The following is a 7,983-nucleotide window of genomic DNA, read 5'->3' as shown; positions in this document are numbered from 1 at the left end:
TGCTTGCCGTGTGTGTGTGTGTGTGTGTGTGTGTGTGTGTGTGTAAGAAGGAGTAGCAGCAAAAGGTGTACAGTGGTACCTCAGGTTAAGAACTTAATTCGTTCCGGTAGTCCGTTTCTTAACCTGAAACTGTTCCTAACCTGAAGCTAATGGGGGCCTCCTGCTGCCGCCACGCCACCGGAGCCCAATTTCTGTTCTCATCCTGAAGCAAAGTTCTTAACCCGAAGTACTATTTCTGGGTTAGCGGACTCTGTAACCTGAAGCGTCTGTAACCTGAAGCGTCTGTAACCTGAGGTACCACTGTACAGTGGTACCCGGGTTAAGTACTTAATTCGTTCCGGTGGTCCGTTCTTAACCTGAAACTGTTCTTAACCTGAAGCACTACTTTAGCTAATGGGGCTTCTTGCTGCTGCCACACCGCCGGAGCGCGATTTCTGTTCTCATCCTGAAGCAAAATTCTTAACCTGAAGCACTATTTCTGGGTTAGCGGAGTCTGTAACCTGAAGCGTATGTAACCTGAGGTACCACTGTATTAGAAAGAGCTGAGTGGTATTGGTGGTGGTGAACATCTGAGGACAAAGGCTTTCCTGTTATTTTTGTTAGTTATTTTTGTTTGTTTCCTTTATATGCCACATTTGTCTTCCGAGGAGCTCAAAGTACTATACATAGAATCATAGAATCAAAGAATTGTAGAGTTGGAAGGGACATCAAGGGTCATCTAGTCCTGCACTGCAGGAAACTCAGCTAAAGTATCCATGATAGATGGCCATCCAACCTCTGCTTAAAAACCCCCAAGGAAGGAGAGCCCACAACCTCCAGAGGGAGACCGTACCACTGTCAAACAGCTCTCACTGTCCGTCAGTTTTCCCTGATGTTTAATCGGAATCTCCTTTCTTGTAACTTGAAGCCATTGTTTCGAGCCCTACCCTTCAGAGCAGGAGAAAACAAGCTTGCTCCTCCTCCTCTTCATCCCCATTTCACCCTCACAACAACCCTGTGAAATAGATTAGGATCACCTAGTGAGCTTCATGGCTGAGTTGGGGATTCGAACCCTGGTCTCCTAGGTCACAGTCCAGCACTCTAACCATGATGGCTCCCAGTATGTTTCCGAGCACAATTCAAAGTGTTGGTGCTGACCTTTAAAGCCCTAAACAGCCTCGGTCCAGTATACCTGAAGGAGCGTCTCCACCCCCATCATTCTGCCCGGATGCTGAGGTCCAGCGTCGAGGGCCTTCTGGTGGTTCCCTCATTGCGAGAAGCAAAGCTACAGGGAACCAGGCAGAGGGCCTTCTCGGTAGTGGCGCTCACCCTGTGGAACGCCCTTCCAGCAGATGTCAAAGCGATAAACAACTACCTGACATTCAGAAGACATCTTAAGGCAGCCCTGTTCAGGGAAGTTTTTAACGTGTGATATTTTACTGTATTTTTGGTTTTTATGGAAGCCGCCCAGAGTGGCTGGGGAGGCCCAGCCAGATGGGCGGGGTATAAATAATAATATTATTATTATTATTATTATTATTATTATTATTATTATTATGCCACAAAGCCTAAGAATGCAATCTAGCAATTTGCCAGCAAGGAGAGGCTGTTTCACATACTTCAGCTCTTTGCGTGTGTTTGTAGGTATAAATTTGCTTACAAGCAGGGGGCAGGCCGCACTGTGGTGACAGCAGGGTCCTTGCTCAGCCTGTGTGCGTTTGGTAGGGAGTCCCCAACTCTACTACAACTGTCTGCATGGGATCAGGAGCACTATCCTTTGATCAGGGTTCCTGAGCTTATGCAGAGACTTCTGAACATACAGTTGCACACATGGGAGCATCCCTACAGATGTTCAGATTCAGGGATGGTGAACCTGTCTCCCTCCAGGTGTTGTTGGACAAGCATCAGCCCCAGACAACATGGTTAATGGTCAGGGAGATGATGGGGGCTGTAGTCCGCAACAGGTAGAGGCACACAGGTGAGCCACCTAGTGGCTTGGCCTTCGGAGCCTTTTATTTGGCACACTCACACTTCATATCTAGATGCACACTTAAAATATTTTGCTGCGCTGCATGTAGCAAATGTAATGTATTAAATGGCTTAAAAAAGGTAAAGGGACCCCTGACCATTAGGTACAGTCGCGAATGACTCTGGGGTTGCGGCGCTCATCTCGCTTTACTGGCCGAGGGAGCCGGCGTACAGCTTCTGGGTCATGTGGCCAGCATGACTAAGCTGCTTCTGGCGAACCAGAGCAGCACATTGAAATGCCGTTTACCTTCCCCCCGGAGTGGTACCTATTTATCTACTTGCACTTCGTGTTTTGAAACTGCTACGTTGGCAGGAGCAGGGACCGAGCAATGGGAGCTCACCCCATCATGGAGATTTGAACCGCCAACCTTCTGATCTGGCTCTGTGGTTTAACCCACAGCGCCACCCGGAACCCTATTAAATGGCTTACCTATGTGTTTTTGTACCATATAGAGATGGTGCTTGAACTGCACCAACAAGGTACACAGCCTGTTAATAGGCCTAACTGATGCTACAATCCCATCAACACTTACTAGGCAGTATGTCTCATTGACTTCAGTGGGATTTATCTCTGAGTAACCAAGGACGTGGGTGGCGCTGTGGTCTAAACAACTGAGCCTAGGGCTTGCCGATCAGAAGGTCAGCGGTTCGAATCCCCGTGACACGGTGAGCTCCCGTTGCTTGGTCCCAGCTCCTGCCCACCTAGCAGTTCGAAAGCACATCAAGTGCAAGTAGATAAATAGGTACCACTCCAGTGGGAAGGTAAACAGTGTTTCCGTGCGCTGCTGTGGTTCGCCAGAAGCAGCTCAGTCATGCTGACCACATGACCCGGAAGCTGTACGCCAGCTCCCTCAGCCAGTAAAGCGAGATGAGCGCCGCAACCCCAGAGTCATTTGCGACTGGACCTAACGGTCAGGGGTCCCTTTACCTTTAACCATGCATAGGGTTGCACTATTACCCTTCTGACAGATGACATCTGCTTAACCTCTGTGACTCAGAGGCCCATGCCTCTTTCTGTGGTACTCTAGATTCGGCAAAATTATTTACGGTTTTATTCTATTTGTTTTGTGACAACTTGGTTATTCATCTCCCCATTTTACAGATGAGGAACTAGAACTGACAAGTAATGATTTTTTTGCTCAGACAGTCATGCCTATGCAAAGATTCAAGCAAGGGTGAGTGAGGCAGTCTACCCTTTAGATTCCCTTAATTCCCAGCATTCAGCATTTTCTTTACATTCTGACTAGATCCTTTTTCAGACATTCCAATGTGTGCACAATTAACACATATGTTGGTCAGGGTGGGGCCTGCCGCCTCCCCAACTTTTATTCATTGCACATGTATTAAAAACATCTGAAAAGAACCAATCCTTTGCTGGTTTTGAAGTTTGGTTTGCAGTTCCTGTACCAGGTCACAACCAGCCTGTTCATTTAAAGCAAATTTAAAGTGCATGGCTTCTTTCCAAAGAATCCCAGGAACTGTAGTTTACCTCTCACAGAGCTACAATTCCCAGCACCCTTAACAAGATCTCCAAGATCGCAATCACCACTTCATTGACTGGGGCATGCGCAGGGGGAGAAAGGCATGGATAATACCCAGCTCTACCTCTCTTTCAAATCAGAACCAGTGGAGGCGTGAAGTTCCTGTGTGAGTGTCGGGAGGCAGTTGGAGGATGGATGGCAGCTAACAGATTGAGGCTGAATCCTGACAAGACAGAAGTACTGTTCTTGGGAGAACAGGGCAGGTGTGGAGGACTCCCTGGTCCTGAATGGGGTAAGTGTGCCCCTGAAGGACCAGGTGCGTAGCCTGGGAGTCATTTTGGACTCACAACTGTCCATGGAGGCGCAGGTTAATTCTGTGTCCAGGGTTGCTGTCTCCCAGCTCCATCTGGTATGCAGGCTGAGATTCTATCTGCCCATGGACTGTCTCACCAGTGTAGTGCATGCTTTAGTTATCCCCCGCTTGTACTACTGCAATGTGCTCTACGTGGGGCTACCTTTGAAGGTGACCCGGAAACTACAACTAATCCAGAATGCGGCAGCTAGACTGGTGACTGGGGGCGGCCGCCGAGACCACATAACATTGGCTCTCAGTACGCTTCCGAGCACAATTCAAAGTGTTGGTGCTGACATTTAAAGCCCTCAACGGCCTCAGCCCAGTATACCTGAAGGAGCATCTCCACCCCCATCGTTCTGCCCGGACGCTGAGGTCCAGTGCCAAGGTCCTTCTGGCAGTTCCCTCACTGCAAGAAGCAAAGCTACAGGGAACCAGACAGCGGACCTTCTCGGTAGTGGCGCCCACCCTGTGGAACGCCCTTCCAGCAGATGTCAAAGCGATAAACAACTACCTGACATTCAGAAGACATCTTAAGGCAGCAATGTTCTGGGAAGTTTTTAATGTGTGACATTTTGATGTATTTTTAATCTTTGTTGGAAGCCGCCCAAAGTGGAAACCATTATTATTATTATTATTATTACTATTATTATTACTATTATTATTATTACTATTATTATTATTATTATTATTATTATTACCACCATTATTATTATTACCATTATTATTATTATTACCATTATTATTATTATTATTATTATTATTATTATTATTATTACCACCATTATTATTATTACCATTATTATTATTATTACCATTATTATTATTATTATTATCCTGGTGCCTTCCAGGTGTTGGATTCCAACTCCCATCAGCTCCACTCATCACGGCCAGCGGTCAAGGGATGAACATCAGGAGGGCACCAAGTTGGGAAAGACCAGGCCCAGGTAAAACAGCTTTGGGAGGGAGCATTTAGAAGAGGAGATGCAGCAGTGGGGAGGAGGTGCTTAGCCCTTCCTCCACCTACTGCTTTTCCCCAGCTGCTTTCCCTTGCCCTCCCGAAGTGTTTGCAAGGGAAGTGTGTATCTGGAACACTTCAGGAGGGGAAACAGCTAGTGGAGAGCTGCTGTGTTGAGCAGGGGGGAAGGTGGTGGTGGAGGAAGGGTAAAGCACGCCTTGCCCCTGCTACTTCTGCACATCATCCGTTCCATCTGCCCTCCCCACATCACCAAGCCTGAGCCAATTACTGTATTTTTCGCTCCATAAGACGCACTTTTTCCCTCCTAAAAAGCAAGGGGAAATGTCTGTGCGTCTTATGGAGCGAATGTGTGGTCGATCGCTGGCTCCCTTTCTGGCCCCGCCCCCTTGCCCAGGCCTCCATTGTTGAATGTTCTGCAGACGGAGGCTGTTTGTTTCCCCAGCGACATGTGACTGGCTGATTAGATTACAGTCATACCTCGGGTTGAGGTAGCTGCAGGTAAAGCATTTTCGGGTTGCGCTCTGCGACGACCTAGAAGTAACGGAACGTGTTACTTCCGGGTTTTGCCGCTCGCGCAGGCGCAGACGCTCAAAATGATGTCACATGCATGTGCGGCAGCGCTGAATCGCAACCTGTGGGTGCGCAGACGTGGGTTGTGTTCACTTCAGGATGCAAATGGAGCTCTGGAACGGATCCCGTTCGTATCTGGAGGTAACACTGTATCTGTCTGGAAACTGTAGAAACGGCTTCCTTTCCTTTCCTAAAGAAGCTGCAGAACTGTGGGTTGAACCCCATAAAAACAGGATTTTTTCCCTTTGCAAAGTAAGCTCAACAACTTTGAGCTGATCCTCAAAAAACTGGGGCTTTTCCCCTTTGCAAAAGAAGCTGCACAACTGTGAGCTGATCCTCAAAAAACCAGGGCTTTCCCCCTTTCATCCTCTAAAAACTAGGTTCATCTTATGGTCAGGTGCGTCTTATGGAACAAAAAATACGGTATTTGGAGGGGATCAGGGAAACTTGCTACACAGTGCTGTCATTATCATTTCTTTGACCAACCAGATGTTACAGTAAGAGAAAGGAGAATTATATGGGCGGCAGATGTTTCCAGCAGTAAACACGGATTTACTTGAGCATTTAGCCCCGAGCCCCAAAACTGGAATATTCTCTTCTGAAAGTGAAACTCTGCCTACAGATCAGTCGCAACTCCCCTGTAGACAGAACATGGCATGCCTATTCTGCAGAGAAAGCTGTGTAACCATGGCTTCTTCTTTCTTTTGAGATGCTTTCTGTTTATCTTTCTATGCCCAGCAAATCCACAGCTGGGCAACAGGCCTCTGATTTCTTCCTGGAGATTAGAAATATAACCCTCCGTGATTCCTAGAAACAAAACAATGTGATGGTGTGCTGATTCCCCACCCCAATTCTGCTAGAGTTGCAATCAGCAGATTTTCCTGAAATCAGAGACGACTTGCTTATTACCTCTGCTGCTGCCTTTCAGTCTTAAGCCAGCGCACAGTTCCGCACTTCCAAAGCCGTGTGTTCCGCAATACGAATAAATTAGTGAAATGTCTGGCAAATGGCAGAAACATGTATGCAGTAGCTGTGGTCAGGAGGCTGTAGTATTTGCTTTGCTTCCTGTTAAGTCTTTCAGTCATTGGCTTTTTCCTTAATATGAGGTTAGTTGGTTGGTTGGTTGGTTTGAGATAAAGGCGGGAGACTGGTGTAATAATAGCTGCTGATGTCACAAAGGCACTAGATAAGGTCTCCTTAAAGCAGGGGAAAACTGTTGTGCTGTTTCCACAGTGAGTATTTACTCTGGTGCATCATTTTGGGGCCATAATTAACACCAACCCTGCACGAGCTGCCCTGGCTATCAACATGCTGTTGTTGTTGTTTAATTGTTTAGTCATGTCCGACTCTTCGTGACCCCATGGACCAGAGCACACCAGGCACTCCTGTCTTCCACTGCCTCCCGCAGTTTGGTCAAACTCATGTTTGTAGCCTCGAGAACACTGTCCAACCATCTCATCCTCTGTCAGCCCCTTCTTCTTGTGCCCTCCATCTTTCCCAACATCGGGGTCTTTTCCAGGGAGTCTTCTCTTCTCATCAGGTGGCCAAAGTATTGGAGCCTCAGCTTCAGGATCTGTCCTTCCAGTGAGCACTCAGGGCTGATTTCCTTCAGAATGGAGAGGTTTGATCTTCTTGCAGTCCATGGGTCTCCTCCAGCACCATAATTCAAAAGCATCAATTCTTCAGCTATCAGCCTTCTTTATGGTCCAGCTCTCACTTCCTTACATCACTACTGGGAAAACCATAGCTTTGACATCAACATGCTACTGAGCCCAATTCAAGATTTTGCCGCTAATTTATAAAGCCCTAAAATTAGGTCCCACATTTATTTATTTATGAAAATGTTGATATACTCCTATAGCTTTTACAAAAAATGCACAGCAGTTTACAATAATAAAAATATAGAGTATATAAACACAATAAGAAACACATAAAATTAAAACTCAGAGACGGTCAACTAACCGTTATGGCAGGGGTGAACAAACCTACCTTGCCTCGGGCCGGTGTCTCCAGCGCCGATTGTGCAGCGGGCCGGAGGGCGGGGGAGCGTGCGCCCACATGCATGCGCACACGCTATTTCCGGTGCATTTCCAGGTCTCCTCCTACCCGGATGTGCACCGGAAACAATGCTTGCACATGAGCAAATAACGCTTGTGCATGTGCACAAGCTATTTACGGTGCTCCTCTGACCCAGAAGTGGGAAGCCACGCAGTGCAGTACCAGTAAGAGCAGGCAGTGGCGGTGGGCAGCGGGCGTCATTGCGGGCCGGATAAATGAGTCCCGCAGGCCTTATCCGTCCCGCATGCCTTAGTTTGGGAACCCCTGTATTATGGAAAGATGTAAATACTTGGGATAGTGGGTAAAGACCTGCCAAAGAAATAAAAAAATATATTTTTATGTATGCGACAACAGCGGCAAGAGTCTTAATAGCACAAGGATGGAAGAATGAGGAAATCCTGACAAAAGAACTGTGGCAAGAAAAACTGATGGATTATGCGGAATTGGCAAAACCGACACACAAACTACGGTACATGATAAGGATAACTGTGAGTTCAAAGACGAATGGGAACCTTTTATGAAATATTTGAAGAAGC

At 47.1% G+C, this 7,983-nt stretch overlaps 1 long non-coding RNA gene across 1 annotated transcript; it reads right to left on the bottom strand.

Annotated features, from left to right (window-relative positions):
* Positions 1–5,920: 5,920 nt before the first annotated feature.
* Positions 5,921–7,204, bottom strand: LOC310839991. The gene is made up of 2 exons (XR_014561730.1): positions 6,299–7,204; positions 5,921–6,164 (listed from the first exon to the last, which is right to left on the bottom strand). It is a non-coding gene; the product is annotated as an uncharacterized lncRNA (long non-coding RNA).
* Positions 7,205–7,983: the final 779 nt, after the last annotated feature.

Source organism: Podarcis gaigeae (genome assembly GCF_964106915.1).
Source record: "Podarcis gaigeae genome assembly, chromosome: 2".
NCBI lineage: Eukaryota > Metazoa > Chordata > Lepidosauria > Squamata > Lacertidae > Podarcis > Podarcis gaigeae.
This window is presented reverse-complemented; position numbering and strand designations above follow the sequence as displayed.